Source organism: Macrotis lagotis, chromosome X (assembly GCF_037893015.1).
Source record: "Macrotis lagotis isolate mMagLag1 chromosome X, bilby.v1.9.chrom.fasta, whole genome shotgun sequence".
Taxonomy (NCBI): domain Eukaryota; kingdom Metazoa; phylum Chordata; class Mammalia; order Peramelemorphia; family Peramelidae; genus Macrotis; species Macrotis lagotis.
In genome coordinates, this window is record NC_133666.1 from 700,732,037 (window position 1) to 700,747,876 (window position 15,840).

General features: G+C 40.3%; 1 long non-coding RNA gene across 1 annotated transcript in view; it reads right to left on the bottom strand.

Moving 5' to 3' along the window:
- LOC141497235 (uncharacterized) overlaps positions 1 to 15,840 on the bottom strand; it is a 38,305-nt gene that overhangs the window by 17,169 nt on the left and 5,296 nt on the right. The window contains exon 2 of the long non-coding RNA XR_012471254.1: positions 15,233 to 15,284. This is a non-coding gene — a long non-coding RNA (uncharacterized LOC141497235). The remainder of the gene's footprint in view (positions 1 to 15,232; positions 15,285 to 15,840) is intronic.

The window sequence follows — 15,840 nt, forward strand, 5'->3', positions numbered from 1 at the left end:
TATTTGTCACTTGCTTTTTTTCATGACTTTCTTCTTTTGGTCTGACTTCTTTCTGAACAAAACTAATATAGAAATATGTTTTGTAGAACTGCATATTGTAGCTTAGGTAAAATTGTTTACTGCTTCAGGAAAGTTGGAGGGGAGGAAATTTTGAATTCAAAATTAAAAAACAAGAATGTTAAATTTTATACAAATAAGAGGGAAGATAAAATATTATTCAAAAAGAGAAATCTACTTTTACTCCTTAAATGTGTGTAATTGTTAAAGTTTCTGATCCTAAAAAACTTATTTGCTATCAATTTGTCTGTTTCTGTATCTTCTATCTCTCATCTATCTTTGTCATCTATTTTTCTGCCTGAATTATTGAATGACTGGCATGAGTATGTCATGATACCTGGTATCCCAACGATATTTCAGATTATTGCTGATATTGTGAAATTGACCTTATTTAGGATAGGAATAGGAGCATATGTCCTATGCTCACACCTCCAGCCCTAAGCAACCGAATAAATCAGTGCTCATAAACCATTTCATTTAACAGATTTGTAGACTGCCTGTCTTCCAGAAGAAGGGATCATTCACAAGAAATCAGACAAGATTTAGGGAGGGAGAAGGAGTGAGACCCTGAAGTCCTGGCCCTGACTGTGATGGGAGGATCTGGGGCCTCAAGTGCTGTACTGAGCACTGCTTCTGGGACTAGGAAGACCCTCCCAATATGGGCTGGTGGGAAGCAGGCAGTCTCTCTTCCTTGCCTGGAACTCAGACTTTTATTTCTTTTCTTGGAGCTAAGACATCTCTACTTCCTAGAGGATAGTTCTGTGCTTGCATATCCCAGGTAGGCCAGAGCCAGAACCGCTCCATCTCCTCCCGCATCCCACCCCCCCCATGTTTCTTGGCCTCTGCTGGCTGCTCTTGTGATTGAGTCTACATCTCCTCACCTGACCTCATGGTGAGAGTTCTCCAGACCTTCCTGGGGCAACCCTCCCTCTCAAACAGGATCCCCATCTCTCTCATTCTTTTCCAGAGTTCTAATCATTTTTCATACTACTTGGCTAACACTCCCCCCCATGTACCATTAGATCACACTTTCCCAGACTTGAGACTTGCTCATAGAAATCCAGGAGTCCTGATTGTAGCCTTCCTATCAGGACCGAAGAGTCCCGTTTCCCTGTTCTCACCTTTTGGATAGGAATTCATTTGGCCTGCCTTTTGATCAGGCCCCTTGGAAGAACCAGGTTTCTTGCCTTCCCTCTCCCAGTATCCCACCTTGCGAAGTTTCTAGTGCTCTGTCCTGTCCTCCCTCCTCCTCGTCTGAACTCGTGGCTCCTGGGCTGCTTCACCATCAGATTCCAGATATGTGGCTCCATAAGGAGCTGGCCTATGCTATCCCAGTGAATACCAGGAGTCATCCTCTGCTTCTAATAAGACTTCATCCTGCTTTCCCAGACTCAGTGTTCACCTGGAACCCTCTGTCACACCAATGTCTATGATGTCCTTGCCATGAACTCTTTTAGAAAACCTTGTCTCCCAGACCCTCCCCTTTCTTTAACTCTGCACACCTAGCACAGCTACCACTGGCTCAGTGAGAGAGGGGCTTGATTTCTACAGGGGGCTGCTACACAACCACTTCCTTCTCCTCCTTTGTAAACCACTTTACAAAGTTCCCAAAATCCATCTTTGGTGTACAAAGTCAAACCGGCTCACACCTTCAGCCTACTTGCTTCAACCAATTCCCATTGTCTCTATGTCTGGATGTCCTTCCCAGTACTTTCAGAACCTCTGACCCAGACTATACAGCTTAATATACTCTTCCACCATTCCTTTTCATTGGCTTTTCTTGAATTAACTTCATACTGTCCTGAACTAGAGTCACATAGCTTATACAGCTGTATAAACCACAGATGGGATTCCATTTTTCACAATACATTTCCCATTCCAAGGTTTTAATATTTAACATTTCTGGATTATGACTGCTAAGACTCTAAAGAAGGCAAACAGTCATCCAAAAATCCCTTAGCCTAATCAGAATATTCCTTGTTCACTCCCCTTCTTGAAATAGAGTAAGCTGAATAACTTTTATGGAGGAACAATCCTTTGTGGGGGGACAGTTGATGTTCTATTCTTAAATCCTTATATGTACCATAATTTTCTGTAGTAACCTACATTATGAGAATATTCGCTGTCTTCTATTTCTTAAACATCAAAATAAGGTCCCATTTAACACTTATTTAACTAATTCTTCCTGAAGTAACTCTCTCTCTTAGTCCTTTTTTTTAGGTTTTTGAAAGGCAAATGGGGTTAAGTGGCTTGCCCAAGGCCACACAGCTAGGTAATTATTAAGTGTCTGAGGCTGGATTTGAACCCAGGTACTCCTGACTCCAAGGCCCGTGCTTTATCCACTACACCACCTAGCCGCCCCCTTAGTCCTTTTTCTAAAAGAGATTAGGGGAAAAGACCACAGAATCACAGAGAACTGGGAAGAGAAGGGAACATAAACAGAGAAGGGGGGGCCTTATAATGGTAGAATAACAGGGTGAGTAGTTTGGCCTCAGTCAATTTAACACCATAATACATTCCTTTTTAATCAAAATAACAATCCCTTTTTTCAGTGCTCAGGAGACAACACAGGGGTGAGGAGGGAGGGATGATATTATCCATTGTAACACAGGCAAAAGAAGGTTCAAGGGGAGAGCCAGGGAGAGTTAGAGGAATACTGCCTAAAAATCCAAAATAACACAATGAGGCTGCCCAAGGAACTCTTTAGGAGAACTTGCTGACTCCCCTTTCCCATGTTTAACAAATCACACAAGTAAATAGACAATCTAAACACATGAAGATAGACAAGGCACAAAAACAGATCACATAGCACACACCAGAATGTTCCAAACTGACAATTTCGATACACAGGCCAATGGCAAATTCAAGACGTCTCAGGAACGCCGAGAGGGGAGATTTCAGCCTCTAGTCTGACACTCTCTGCCTCCCAAAGGCAAACGAAATGTGTTCCTTCAGGACAATACTCAATCATTTTCTTCTTAATTTCCTGTTATATTTTAGTCTTCTTTACCTGATTTACCATGGCGGAAGGCTTAGGACAGGGCCCTTACCATTTTAAATATTGACAGAGACCTCTCAGGATCAAGTGCCTTTAGATCCAAATCTCTTCTGCCCAAACCGGAAGGGATCACCCCAACCTTCAGTCTCCCAGATGGACCCCCCAGGAATCTAGTGCCTTCAGATTCCAAGGTCTAGGCTTACCCTCTTTTTGGGTCTTTGCACAGAGTTAATGACTGTTCTTCATTCTCACTGGCCAATCAGGTTCTTTACTATTCTCTTTCTACCAATTCTCGCCACTTCAGGTCACTTGCACAAGGGGGATACCAAGGCTTCCCAGAAAATGGCAAACTGCCAGAACTGGGGCAGGGGCACCTTTTTGCCGAATCCTGAAAGGCCAAGGTCCCCAATGGGCATGCAATCCTGGAGGAGCCCCCAAACTGTGTGGGACAATTGTCACTTAAATAAATTTCAGAGCTCTCTCAAGGTATGAAGAGAATGTTTTGTTTCTTGAGGAACAGACCCCAATCAATTACAGAGATTGAGGAAAAAGCAAAAGACCCAAGAATCACATTTATCCTAACACAATTCCCCACCCCACCCCCACACACACACACACTGACCTACCCTCATTAATAAAGAATGTGGTCTTCACAATCTACATGGACAAGAAGGAGGTCCATATCCCTGAACTGTAGCATATTTGGTGGGAATTGGGTGAAAGAAGAGTTGGTGGTACAATGCTCTATTAACTTTCAATAGGGTTTTATATTTAATCCTTTTGCTATGGAGTTAATGTTGAGTAGGTGGTAACAGGATCAAAGGAGAGCTTTGGAAAGAATTGCCAACTGGGTAGATGAATGCTAGAACTGGGGCAGCTGCACCAACCAGCAGGATCTGACAACATCTAAGCTGTGAGGCTGACTAAGGTCTGAATCAAGAAGGTGTCAGGGTTGAGAGAGGACCAGATACATGTGAAAGAAGGCAGAGAGGCAAAATCAAGAGGAGTTTGTAACAAACTGCATACATATGTGGGTCAGGAGCAAGAATGTGTGGGAGCTTATCAGGAGGACATGGGGCTCCATTTCTGAGCCTGGACTTTTGGGAGCAGCCTTAGATAAAGCATTAAGAATATGAGCAGAGGGGCGGAGCCAAGATGGCAACATGAAGGGATCTAGTCTTAGGAGCTCTCTGATAAAAACTCATAAACTATGGACTCTAACTAAACTGTCCAGAAACAGAACCCACAAAGGGACCCAGTGAGGCAGTTCTCCTACTCAAGGTAACCTGGAAAAGAGCAGAAAGGCTCTGCTCCCCGGGGTCGGAGGGGCGCCCGCCACAGGGGTGGCATGACAGAGCAAAGAACTTCAGCCTCCCAGAGGCAGTCCCAGGGCTCTGGGAGCCACAGCCCACAGCAGCAGGGGAGTCTCCTGAGCTGCACCCCGGGGAGCATCGGCACAAAGTGGGGGAACAGCAGGGGACCTCTGCCAGAGTGAGCACGTGGAGCCCAGCCCTCAGGGCACACAGCCAGCAACCTGGTCTTTCTGCAGCCCAGACCCAGAAACAGAAGCAGGCGGAGCCGGTAAGCAGGAGCCCCCAGGGCATGAGCCCACTGAGCTGAGGGAGGGGAGTGAAGAGAGAGAGACTGCCCAGCTCTGTCCTCTGCCCCTGGAACAGGACTCTGGGGCTCTGACCACATTCAGATCCTGATCCCAGTCTAGGCCCCCCAATAGAACAACAGGGCCCCCCTACCTCGGCCCTGTGACAGAGGTGGGAGCTTATGGTCATTCACAGACCAGGAGGGAGGACAGAACCTCACACACTGAGACCCTTGTGGGAGTGTCCCAAAAGCTCAGGAAGCACCCCAAAAAACAGGCTTAGGCTGGGAAAATGAACAAGCAAAGAAACAAGAGGAAGACTATTGAGAAATATTTTGCAAATGAGCCCAAGAAGGATCAAAATACTCAGTCTGAAGATGAGGAAGCACAAGCTCCTGCATCTAAAGACTCCAAGAAAAACAGAAATTGGGCTCAGGCTATAACAGAGCTCAAAAAAGACTTTGAAAATCAAATGAGGGAGTTGGAAGAAAACTGGGAAAAGAAAGGAGAGAGATGCAGGAAAAACATGAAAATGAAGTCAGCAGCTTAGTCAAGGAAATCCAAAAAAATGCTGAAGAAAATAGCATGCTAAAAACCAGCTTAGGTCAAATGGATAAAACAGTTCAAAACGTTATTGAGGAGAAGAATGCTTTAAAGAGCAAAATTGGCCAGATGGAAAAAGAGATAAGAAAACTCTCTGAGGAAAACAAATCCTTCAGACAAAGAATAGAATTCAGGGAGATTGATGAATTTACCAGAAATCAGGAATCAATACTTCAAAACCAAAAAAATGAAAAATTAGAAGAAAATATGAAATATCTCATTGAAAAAACAACTGACACGGAAAACAGACTTAGGAAAGATAATTTAAAAATCATTGGAATACCTGAAAGTCATGATCAGGAGAAGAGCCTTGACATCATCTTCAATTACTACAGGAAAATTGCCCTGATATTCTAGAAGCAGAGGGCAAAATAGAAATGGAGAGAATCCACCGATCCCCCCGAGAAAGAGATCCCAAAAAACCAACCCCCAGGAATATTATAGCCAAGTTCCAGAACTCCCAAGTCAAAGAGAAAATATTACAAGCAGCCAGAAGGACACAGTTCAAATATCATGGAGCTGCAGTCAGGATCACACAGGACTTAGCAGCAACTACATTGGAAGCTCCTAGGGCTTGGAATACATTATACCGGAAGGCAAAAGAGCTTAGAATGCAGCCAAGAATGAACTACCCAGCAAGGCTGAATGTCCTCTTCCAGGGAAAAAGATGGACTTTCAATGAACCAGGGGATTTCAAAGGTTCCTTTTGGAATGACCAGAGCTGAACAGAAGGTTTGATCTTCAGATACAGGACTCAGGTGAAGCATGGAGATTGGAGGAGAGGGGGGAATATGAGGGACTTAATGAGGATGAACTGCATGTATAGAAAAATGATACTGATAATATTCATATGAACCATCTCAGTTAATAGAGCAGGTAGAGGGTGCTTTTATAGTTGAAGCACAGGAGAAAGCTGAATTCGAAGATAAAATATGGTGTAAAAATGGAGTCAATAGGAAAAAAAGGGAAATGGAATGGGAGAAAGAAAAAGGAGAGGGGGAATAGTCCAAGATATTTCACATAATAAGATTTTTTTTTATTACAATGAGCTATTGCAATGATATGGAAGGGGCAAGGCAAGGGGGAATGAGGGAACCTTTGCTCTCATCAGAGATGGCTAGGAGAGGAAACAGCAAATATGCTCCATGGGATATAGACAACTAGAGTAAGAAGGAGGGGGGAGCAGGGGGAAGGGGTGGAGATGTGAATAAAGGAGGAGAGGATAGACCATGGGGGGACAGTGGTCAGATATAACACATTTTCTTTTTTGGTTCTTGCAAGGGGCTGGGATTGGAAGGGCTGCCCAGGACCATAGGGCCAGGTGGATGCTAGGCCTAAGGGGTGGTATGGGGGCTCAGGGCTTCTTGGCCCCAGGACCAGGGATCTGTCTGCTGTGCCACTCAGCGACCCTACAACAGAGTCAGAGTGAAAGGAGAGAGAAAATATAGTACATGGTAGTGGAGAAATAAGAAAGGAGGGAGTTGCGATCAGCAATGGCAACACTGGAAAAATATGGAAGTAACTTTTGTGATGGACTTACCATAAAGAATGTGATCCACCCGTGACAGAGTTGATGGTGTTGGAACAAAGACTGAAGCACATTTCTTGTTGTTATTATTTGGGGGAGGGGGCAGGGCAAGTGGGGCTGGGTGGTCTGCCTGAGGCCACATAGCGGGGTGATCTTTGGATGTCTGGGGCCAGATTCAGACCTAGTTATTCCTGGCTGAAGGGCCAATGCTCTATCTGCCACCCAGCCACCCCTACTATTATTACTATTTTATTTTATTTTGGGTCTTTTTTCTTTTCTTATTTTTGGTTTTTGCAGGGCAGTGGGGATCAGGTAGCTTGCATATCACATGGCTGGGTGATTATTGGGTTTACGAGGCTGGATGTGGACTTGGGTGCTAGTGGCTCCAGGGCTGGTGCTTCATCCATTGCGCCACCTGGCCATACCTACAATTGTTACTATTATTTTTTTTAATTTTTTTTCTCTCCCCTTTACTTTTTCGCCCAAGCAAGTCTATCTATATTCAAGGGGGGAGGGGTATTTTGTTTACTTGTAAACAAGTATATTTTATTAATTTAAAAAAAATTTGTACAAAATGAGAATAAAAAATAAATTTAAAATAAATAAATAAGTAAGTAAGTAAATAAAAAAGAATATGAGCAGATGGGAAGTTTGGGGGAAGAGAATGAGGTTCCTTTTGATATGGTAGAAGTAGCACCAGTAGAGAGTCATGTCCCTCACATCTAGAGAAGGAAGAATAAGGAAAAGTGCCAAAGCCTGCAGAGAAGTCAAGAACTAATAGGATGTGGGGGTGACTTTGAATTTCAGTGTTTTGGGGGTTTATTTGTAAGTTTTGAAAGATGTATTTCAGTCAAACAATGAAATCAGGAGCTGGATTGCAGTGATTTTCATTTTTTTCCTCTACCTTGATTTTTCTAATTACCCAAATTAACTATAAAGGGCAAATAAGAAAAATGCTATTTTCATACAGAGAATGAACTGATAAATAGAATTAGGTATAGATTCAGGTGCCATAGATATTGGCATTGAAGGGTTGAATTGAGATTCTGTGTACAAGGAAAGGGATTTTCTTTATCAGACAGAAGAATAATCTTAGGGGGCAACTAGGTGGCACAGTGGATAGAGCACCGGCCCTGGAATCAGGAGGACCTGATTCAGCCTCAGACACTTAATAATGACCCAGCTGTGTGGCCTTGGGCAAGCCACTTAACCCCATTGCCTTGCAAAAAACCTAAAAACAACAACAACAACAAAAAAAAAGAAGAATCTTTTCATCTGCTTTGGAATTCAACATGGAGAAGAGAGTCCATTTGATTTATGTGAGAAGGAAAGATGGCCCATGAGTAATAGCCAGCTTTTTCATTGGTAGGAGAAGTAGAAACAAGTTTAAAGGAAGTTTGGGGAGGAATGAAAGATCTGGAAAACCTGCTGTAATCTATCTTCTACTATTGACACTGTCCTATGACATGACGCTTGCATGGTTTGGGGGTGAAGTGACTTGCACAAGGTCATACATTGTCAAGGGTCTGAGGCTGGATTTGAGCTGGTCCTCTCTCCACTGCATCACCTAGCTACCCCTAGATCAGTTGTCAAAGAACTCAGAAGCTAGTTTACCAACAAGAGCTAAAACACAGAAAACGGTGTTCAGCAATGGAAATTCATGTAGGGCAATGGGAAATAAGGGACCTAAGGAATGAGGGGGACTTAATATAAGGAGAGCAGAAGTGGGGAGGAAATAATGAAAATAAAAGCAAAATAACTAGCATTTCTACAGGAACTACTGTGTAAATATTGTCTCATTTTATTCTCATAAGAATCCTTAGGGGGGGTTAGTGCTAGAGAAACTGAGGCAAGCAGAGGTCTTCTAACTTTCCTAGGGTCAAAGCTTAGGAAATTTCTGATTTGGGATCAGAACTCAAATCTTCAGGATTCAAGCTCCTGCCTTCTATCCACAACACTCAGTTGCATTCTCCTTTTAAAAGAGAATGTGTTGAAAATCTTGACATGTGTATGAGGTGGAAAATGGATGGAGAGTTGAGCCAGCTCCCAATGCGGGATGGATTTTTTAAACTTTCTAACTAGTCAAAAATGAATGGCTTAATTACTATGAAAAAGATTTATTTTTCAATTGACTTATGACAAGTAATATGCTTGGCCTAAATACTAGCAGATCAATTGGAAATATTAACTTGCGGTTCTTTTTGCTTTTTTCTTAAATAATATTTATAAACCAAAAACCAATTCTATTCACTGTAGTACCAGTTCCCATTCTAATTTTAATAGAGATTGTGAGGGAAATGCTCAATCATATGAAATGAAAAATAGACTTAGTATTAAACTGCCACTTTATTGTAAATATATTTTATTTTTCCCAATTACATTTTTAGGACAATGCTAAGAATATTTTGTTCAATATTACATTAAAATATACTTTTATGGGTCAGCTAGGTGGTACAGTGGATAGAGCACTGGTCCAGGAGTCAGGAGTACCTGAGTTCAAATCCGGCCTCAGACACTTAATATTACCTAGCTGTGTAGCTTTGAGCTAGCCACTTAGCCCCATTGCCTTACAAACACTAAAAAACAATAAATAAATAAAATACTTTTATACAATTGCTACTTTTTAAAGTTCTAAAGTTTATTTAGACAATAAGATAAACACTAGTCTTATAACACTAAAGATAAAAGTTTTAATGTTAAGCACAGTTCTTTTTTTTATTTTAAAGATTTCATTTCTTTTATTTTACAATTTTTCCCCTAATCTTGCTTCCCTTCCCCCACCCCCCACAGAAGGCAGTCTGTTAGTTTTTATATTATTTCCATTTGTCCAACTTGAATGATAGAAGACAAATCATATCCTTAAGGAAGAAAAATAAAGTATAAGAGCTAACAAGATTACAGAACAAGAGAACAATTTTCACATCAGCTGAAGCAAAATATATTTTGCTCCAACCTTTTACCTTTATGCTATATGTATCTCTCTGCTACAAATGAGTTTCTTGTAAGCAGCATATTGTAGGATTCTGGTTTTTCATCCACTCCACTATTCACTTACATTTTTAAGTGAGAGGTCATCTCATTCACATTCAAAGTTATAATTACTAATTCTTTATTGTCCTCCATGCTATCTTCCCTCTGTATTTTTCCCCTTTCTCCATATTCCCCAGTATTTTGTTTCTGAATGCCGCCCCCTTCAGTGTGTTTACCCTCCTACAGCAACACCCCCTCCCTAAACTCTTACTTTTTAAACTCTGCCTCAGAGTGAATTGCTACTTACTTTTAAATTGATTTCTTTTTCTGTTGGCTCATGACAAGCCGTGTTCATGACAAATGTCCTTGCGGGTCTATTGCAAATACTGATTTTAAAGAGAACTAATGTCTATTTATAAAACAACCTTTGAAATGATAAAATTTCTTCAGCAGCAATACTGATATGGCTCTCCATTCCCTGAAACTCTACTGAATGATAAACTCATGTTGCCAACTAATTTCCTTGAGAATTTTCCACAAAGAATAGGATAAACACTTAGAACATAAACAAATTAGAAAACAATGTTAGCATTTCGGTGTGTATCACTTTAAGGTCTCTTTTCATAGGAAAGTTCCAGAGGGCCATCATGTTTTCCTTTTGGCCTCGAATGTGCATGACTTTCCATTGGCCAGTCATTACTCCTGAAAGTCTGCAAACCCAAGTAATTTTGATCTGTTGATTATAGGTTTGATAAGATGTGATTACCTGGTCAGTAAGAAATGAGAGAATTCCTCTGGTGAAGTGAGAAGATAGCCACTGGGTCTTTGCATGACTGTGAGCACTTGCACATGAATGTCCAACCTTCCTGGAATTTTGGACATAATTCAATATAGTTGAGAATGAGAACAAAAACAGTATCTTCCTGATCATGTGACTTTGGAATCAATGCAGAAACACGTATGTTAAGGTTCAAATATGCTCACATCTGTTGTCCCAGAGGATAAATAGACCAATTGGCCAATTATTTACTGATTCAGTTGATAGAGTCAAATTGTTAGCACAAATTTTGGATCACTTTGGACCACTATCTCAATCCTTCTAGAGATGTGTGGACCTCTGAATGGGAAGAGCTGCAAGAGGACAAATTGTGAAGCATGCTGTCAACTTCCTTAGAAAAGGATGATTAACTCAAATTTCTCTATGAGACACAGTTTCAGATATAGGAAATCCCATGCATTTTTATATTATCCTTTTTTAAAAATTTTATTTATTTAAGGCAATGGTGTCAAGTGACTTGCCCAAGATCACACAACTATGCAATTATTAACTGTCTGAGGTTGGGTTTGAACTCAGATCCTCCTGACTCCAGGGCCAGTGAAAGAAAAAATATACTCAGGCACCACAGATATTTATATTCCTATCCCTTTCTCACCATCACAGAATCCACACTGGAGGGAAGCCTTATGAACATAATCAAAGTGTTTTCCAACCACATGCAATGGTAGTTTTACCAATCAATTTTTTTGTAAAGTTTTGAGTTTTCCATTTTTCTCTCTGCATTCTTCCTCTCCTCCCTTCCCATGACAGAAGGCAATATGACATAACTTTATGTTTATAACCGTGCTAAACACAGATCCACATTGATCATATTGTGAGAGAAGAATCAGATCCAAATGTAAGACAGAAAACAGAGAGAAAAAAATGTCTTAATGCATAAAACAACTTTCAAAAACTGAAGATAATAGCTTTTGGTCTTCATTTCAACTCCATTTCCTTCTCTGGAAATAGATGGTATTTTCTATCACAAGTCTTTAAAAATTGTCCTTGATCAGTGTATTGCTGAAATGAAGAATTATATCATGGTTGGCCATCACCACATGTTGTTGTTAGTATGTAGAATGTTCTTTGGTTCTGCCATTTCACTCAGCATCATCTTTCCAGGCTTTTCTGAAATCACAACCCTCATGATTTCTTCTAGAACATATGTATATACATATATATGTGTATATACATACATATATGTATATATATATATATACATATATATATATATATATCTCACAATTTATTCACCATGGTCATTGGTAAATTGGTAAGACATTGAAGATACCAAGGACATAGGGCAGCCAGGTGCAGCAGTGGATAAGAGCACTGGTCTTGGAGTCAGGAGTAACTCAGTTCAAATCTGACCTCAAACACTTACTAATTACCTAGCTGTGTGGCCTTGGGGAAGCCACTTAACCCCATTGCCTTGCAAAAACAAAAAAAGATACCAAGGACATGCACCACATCTAGAGCCATCATCCGTTGGCTTGACTCTGCCTTGCCACTGGACAGTGATGAGTTTTGAAGAGAGAGAGAGAGAGAGAGAGAGAGAGAGAGAGAGAGAGAGAGAGAGATTGGCTTCATCCAACTCTGCCTCATTTAAATCCAGTTTGTTCTAGAATTAAAAGATATAAACATACCATTTTACCATTTTTACTTTTCTCAAAGTCCTGTTGTGGTGGCAGCTAAGTGATGAAGTAGCATGTACGCTATAGCATGGAAACTATAGTCACAACCCTAGACAATGGCATCCCAGATCATATGATTGTCCTCTTTTTGGATTTAACGATGGGATTCAGTAACTCCTAGATGTCTGAGTAGTATTTTAAGAATCACCCCGTTCACTTCCTAGTATGAGGAAGGGATTAGGAAAAATGCCCTAAAAATTATCTGTTTGTCCGGTAGCTAGGTGACGTAGTGGAGAGAACACTGGCCCTGGAGTCAGTGAGTTCAAATCCAGCCTCATATACTTAATAATTGCCTAGCTGTGTGACCTTGGGTAAGTCACTCTTTACCCCACTTCCTTAAATAAAATTTTAAAAACTTATAAAATAATTATCTTTTTCCCCAATCCTGGTTTCATTATTGCAGGAGGTGGGGCATTCCAAACTGTGATCAAAACACAAAAAATCTGATGTTAAACCCTTGGCCTTGAAAAGGCTCCAAGTCAAGACCAAAGGACATAATCTAAATCAAATCAGAAGATTATAATGCTTTCTTAAAATTCCTGATAGGCACACTGCTTTGACCTTGAAACGTTTATGCAAATTGCAGTTTAAAACGATGAAAATCCAGTGGGTGTATGATTGTATGTTTATACCTATCTTTAAGATTGAAAAACCCAAATTCATTTTTTAAAAGTCATATAAAAGAATTATGATGAGCTGACTAGGCTGCAAGCTTGCTTTCTATTTGGCTCTCATATTATCCTTTTTTCTATTCTAAATGTTTCACCAAATTGAACGATTGTTTGTTTCCCAAATCAACATCTCTTCACTCCCCTTCCATCCAGCCTACCTTCCTTATTCAGTAGATAATTAGGAGAGACCTGAGGTCAAATCTTGCCTTTGACTCTTACTCTCAAATGTAATCATAAACAAGTAATTTTTTCATCAATAAATGGGGATACTAATATCACTACAATCTACCTCCCAGGTTGGTGATGAAATTAAGTAATTAATATAGAGTACTTTGGAAAACTGAAAGCTCTTTCTCTACATATAAGGATTTGAATATACCCGTGTGCATAGGCAAATATGTAGCTATTGATGTGTGTATGTTTTCGGCCATTTCTGTCTCAGTGAATTCCTTTGGTATTACCTTAGTAAAGATAACAGAGTGAATCACTCTTTCCTACTCTGGGTCATTTAAGAAACTGAAGTAAACAGGATTAAGTGACTTACAGCATCACACAACTAGCAAAACCTGAAAGGTAGGGGCAGCTAGATGGCTCCATGGACAGAGCACCAGCCCTGGAATCAGGAAGACCTGAATTAAATCCAATCTCAGACACTTAATAATTAACTAGCTGTGTAACCTTGGGCAAGTCACTTCATGCCATTGACTTAAATAAATTTTAAAAAAATTAAAAACAAAAGATAGAAGGTAGATCTCAACTCAGGATGATGAGTCTCCAGGGTCTAAGGCTATCTGTTGTGCCACCTAGTTCTATGAACTTATATTTTTGGGTATAGATATGTGTATCTGCACATTCATACACCTAAATATATATGATGAAAATATACATACAAAATGCTTTATTAATTATTAAAGAAAAAGATAAAACAGTGAATTCTATTTTGAAAACCTTTTATGTGAACCATTTTTTGAAAGGACAGTTTGCTCTAAGTAATCATTTATTAAACAGCTGCTCGGAACAAGACACACCACAAGACTTTAAAAATGCAAAGGAAAAACCAATTACCCTGGAGGCGAAAAAAGGGCATTGGCTCAGTGTTCAGCATAGACTCTTAGATAGGAGACCTATTGATATAATACATGTACAGAGATGGGTATTTCCATAAGGTGGGTGGTTGGATCTGGGGTCATGAGAAAGTCCAATGTATTGCTGAGAGAATTTGCTTTGAAGTCATCAGTCCTGGACATTGATTCTGCACCTACTGTTTAACTTCACCAGGAGCCTCATAGCATTGATCTTTACTTAGGAAGAACTGTTTTCAAATACTGTCACACATCTTTTTTTTTTTTTTTTTTTTTTTGCATGCTTGGGAGAGTTTTCTCATCTATAAAACCTCTCTTAGAGAAGACCTGTTATGGGGATGAAGAGAGACATTTCCAAAATACTTTGTAAAACTGAACTGACTCTATAAGTGTTACTTATAGTCAGTCCCCTGTCATGCAGAGGACGAATCTTGTGAAAGATCTCATGAACTGAATTTCTGTTGAGGGAGAAAGGGTTCTATATTTTATCGTGTATTTTATTTGAATTCTATTGTTATCATTTGACAGCAATAACAGGATGTTGGTGAGGTGAGTGAGAAGGTTGAGGGGGGTGGTAAGGAGGAACAGAGAGAGGGGAAGGGGTGGAGAAGAAGGAGAGGAGGAAGAAGAGAAAGATGAAGAGAAGGGATGTGGTGATGGTGACAGTGGTGATGTTGACAGTGGTGATGGTGGTGATGATCTTTCATGGCACTTTTAAATTGGCAGACATTTCTTACATCCTCCCATTTGAGATTTTCAGTTGCCTTATGTTCAGTGATGGGAAAATATGCATTATTACCATTTTCCAGGTAAGGAAGCAGACTCACAAAGCTAGTTCATTTCTATATAAATACGAGATGCCAGAGATTTGAATTCAGGACAAACTGATTTTAAATTCAACATTATGCTATACCATGACAAGTCCTTTCATTTCTCCAGGCCTCAGTTTTCTCATCCCTAAAATTAGGAGGCTAGAAGAGAAGATGAAATGACATTATAAAACATTTATTAATTACCTAGAGGCAACTAATTATACTACAACATCAACTGCTTGACCAGGAGTCAGGAAGAAAGGATTTGCATCATTTATGAATATTGGGGCTTGTAGAATGTGTTCAAAGAGACTAGGTGGCACAGTGAATAGAGCACTTAGCCCTGGAGTCAGGAGTACCTAAGTTAAAATCAGGCCTCAGACACTTAATAATTACCTACCTAGGTGTGTGGCCTTGGGCAAGCCACTTAACGCCATTTGCCTTGCAAAAACCTATAAAAAAACAAAGAGAACTGGTGTGAGGGATGCCAAGAACTTTTGGGGGTTGCTCTCTACTTTAAGTGGAAATCTTGTGGCCTGTGGCTCCAAGCCCTTCTAGAATGTGCTACAGCCAAAGACTAAGAAACAACAAAAAAGCAGTGTTATAAATGAATGAAAAGAAAAACCTGCTAGAGTGAGAGAAAATGTACATTTTATTCACAAACCTTACAAGATACACCTTACATGATACAGGTACTTCACTCCTAGGCATGAGGCACGCCTTAGTCTCAGGATTCAGGTAATTTATTGTCCTCAGAAACTCTTTCCCCTCCCTCTTGGATGTCCATAGGCTCTCAGAGTTTGAGTTACAATCTAAAAGGTCCACCCAATCCATGATATGCCCCTACTATGATCCCCCCACACATCATCCAAGGCATGATATGCTATGCTGGGTTAATATTCAATTACCTAATTGTACAAACTCAGTAGCATTAGGTCAAGATCCTTAGGTCACACTTGACCTTTGGGGTTGGTTATCCCTGGAATGGGATTAGGAAGACTCTTCCAG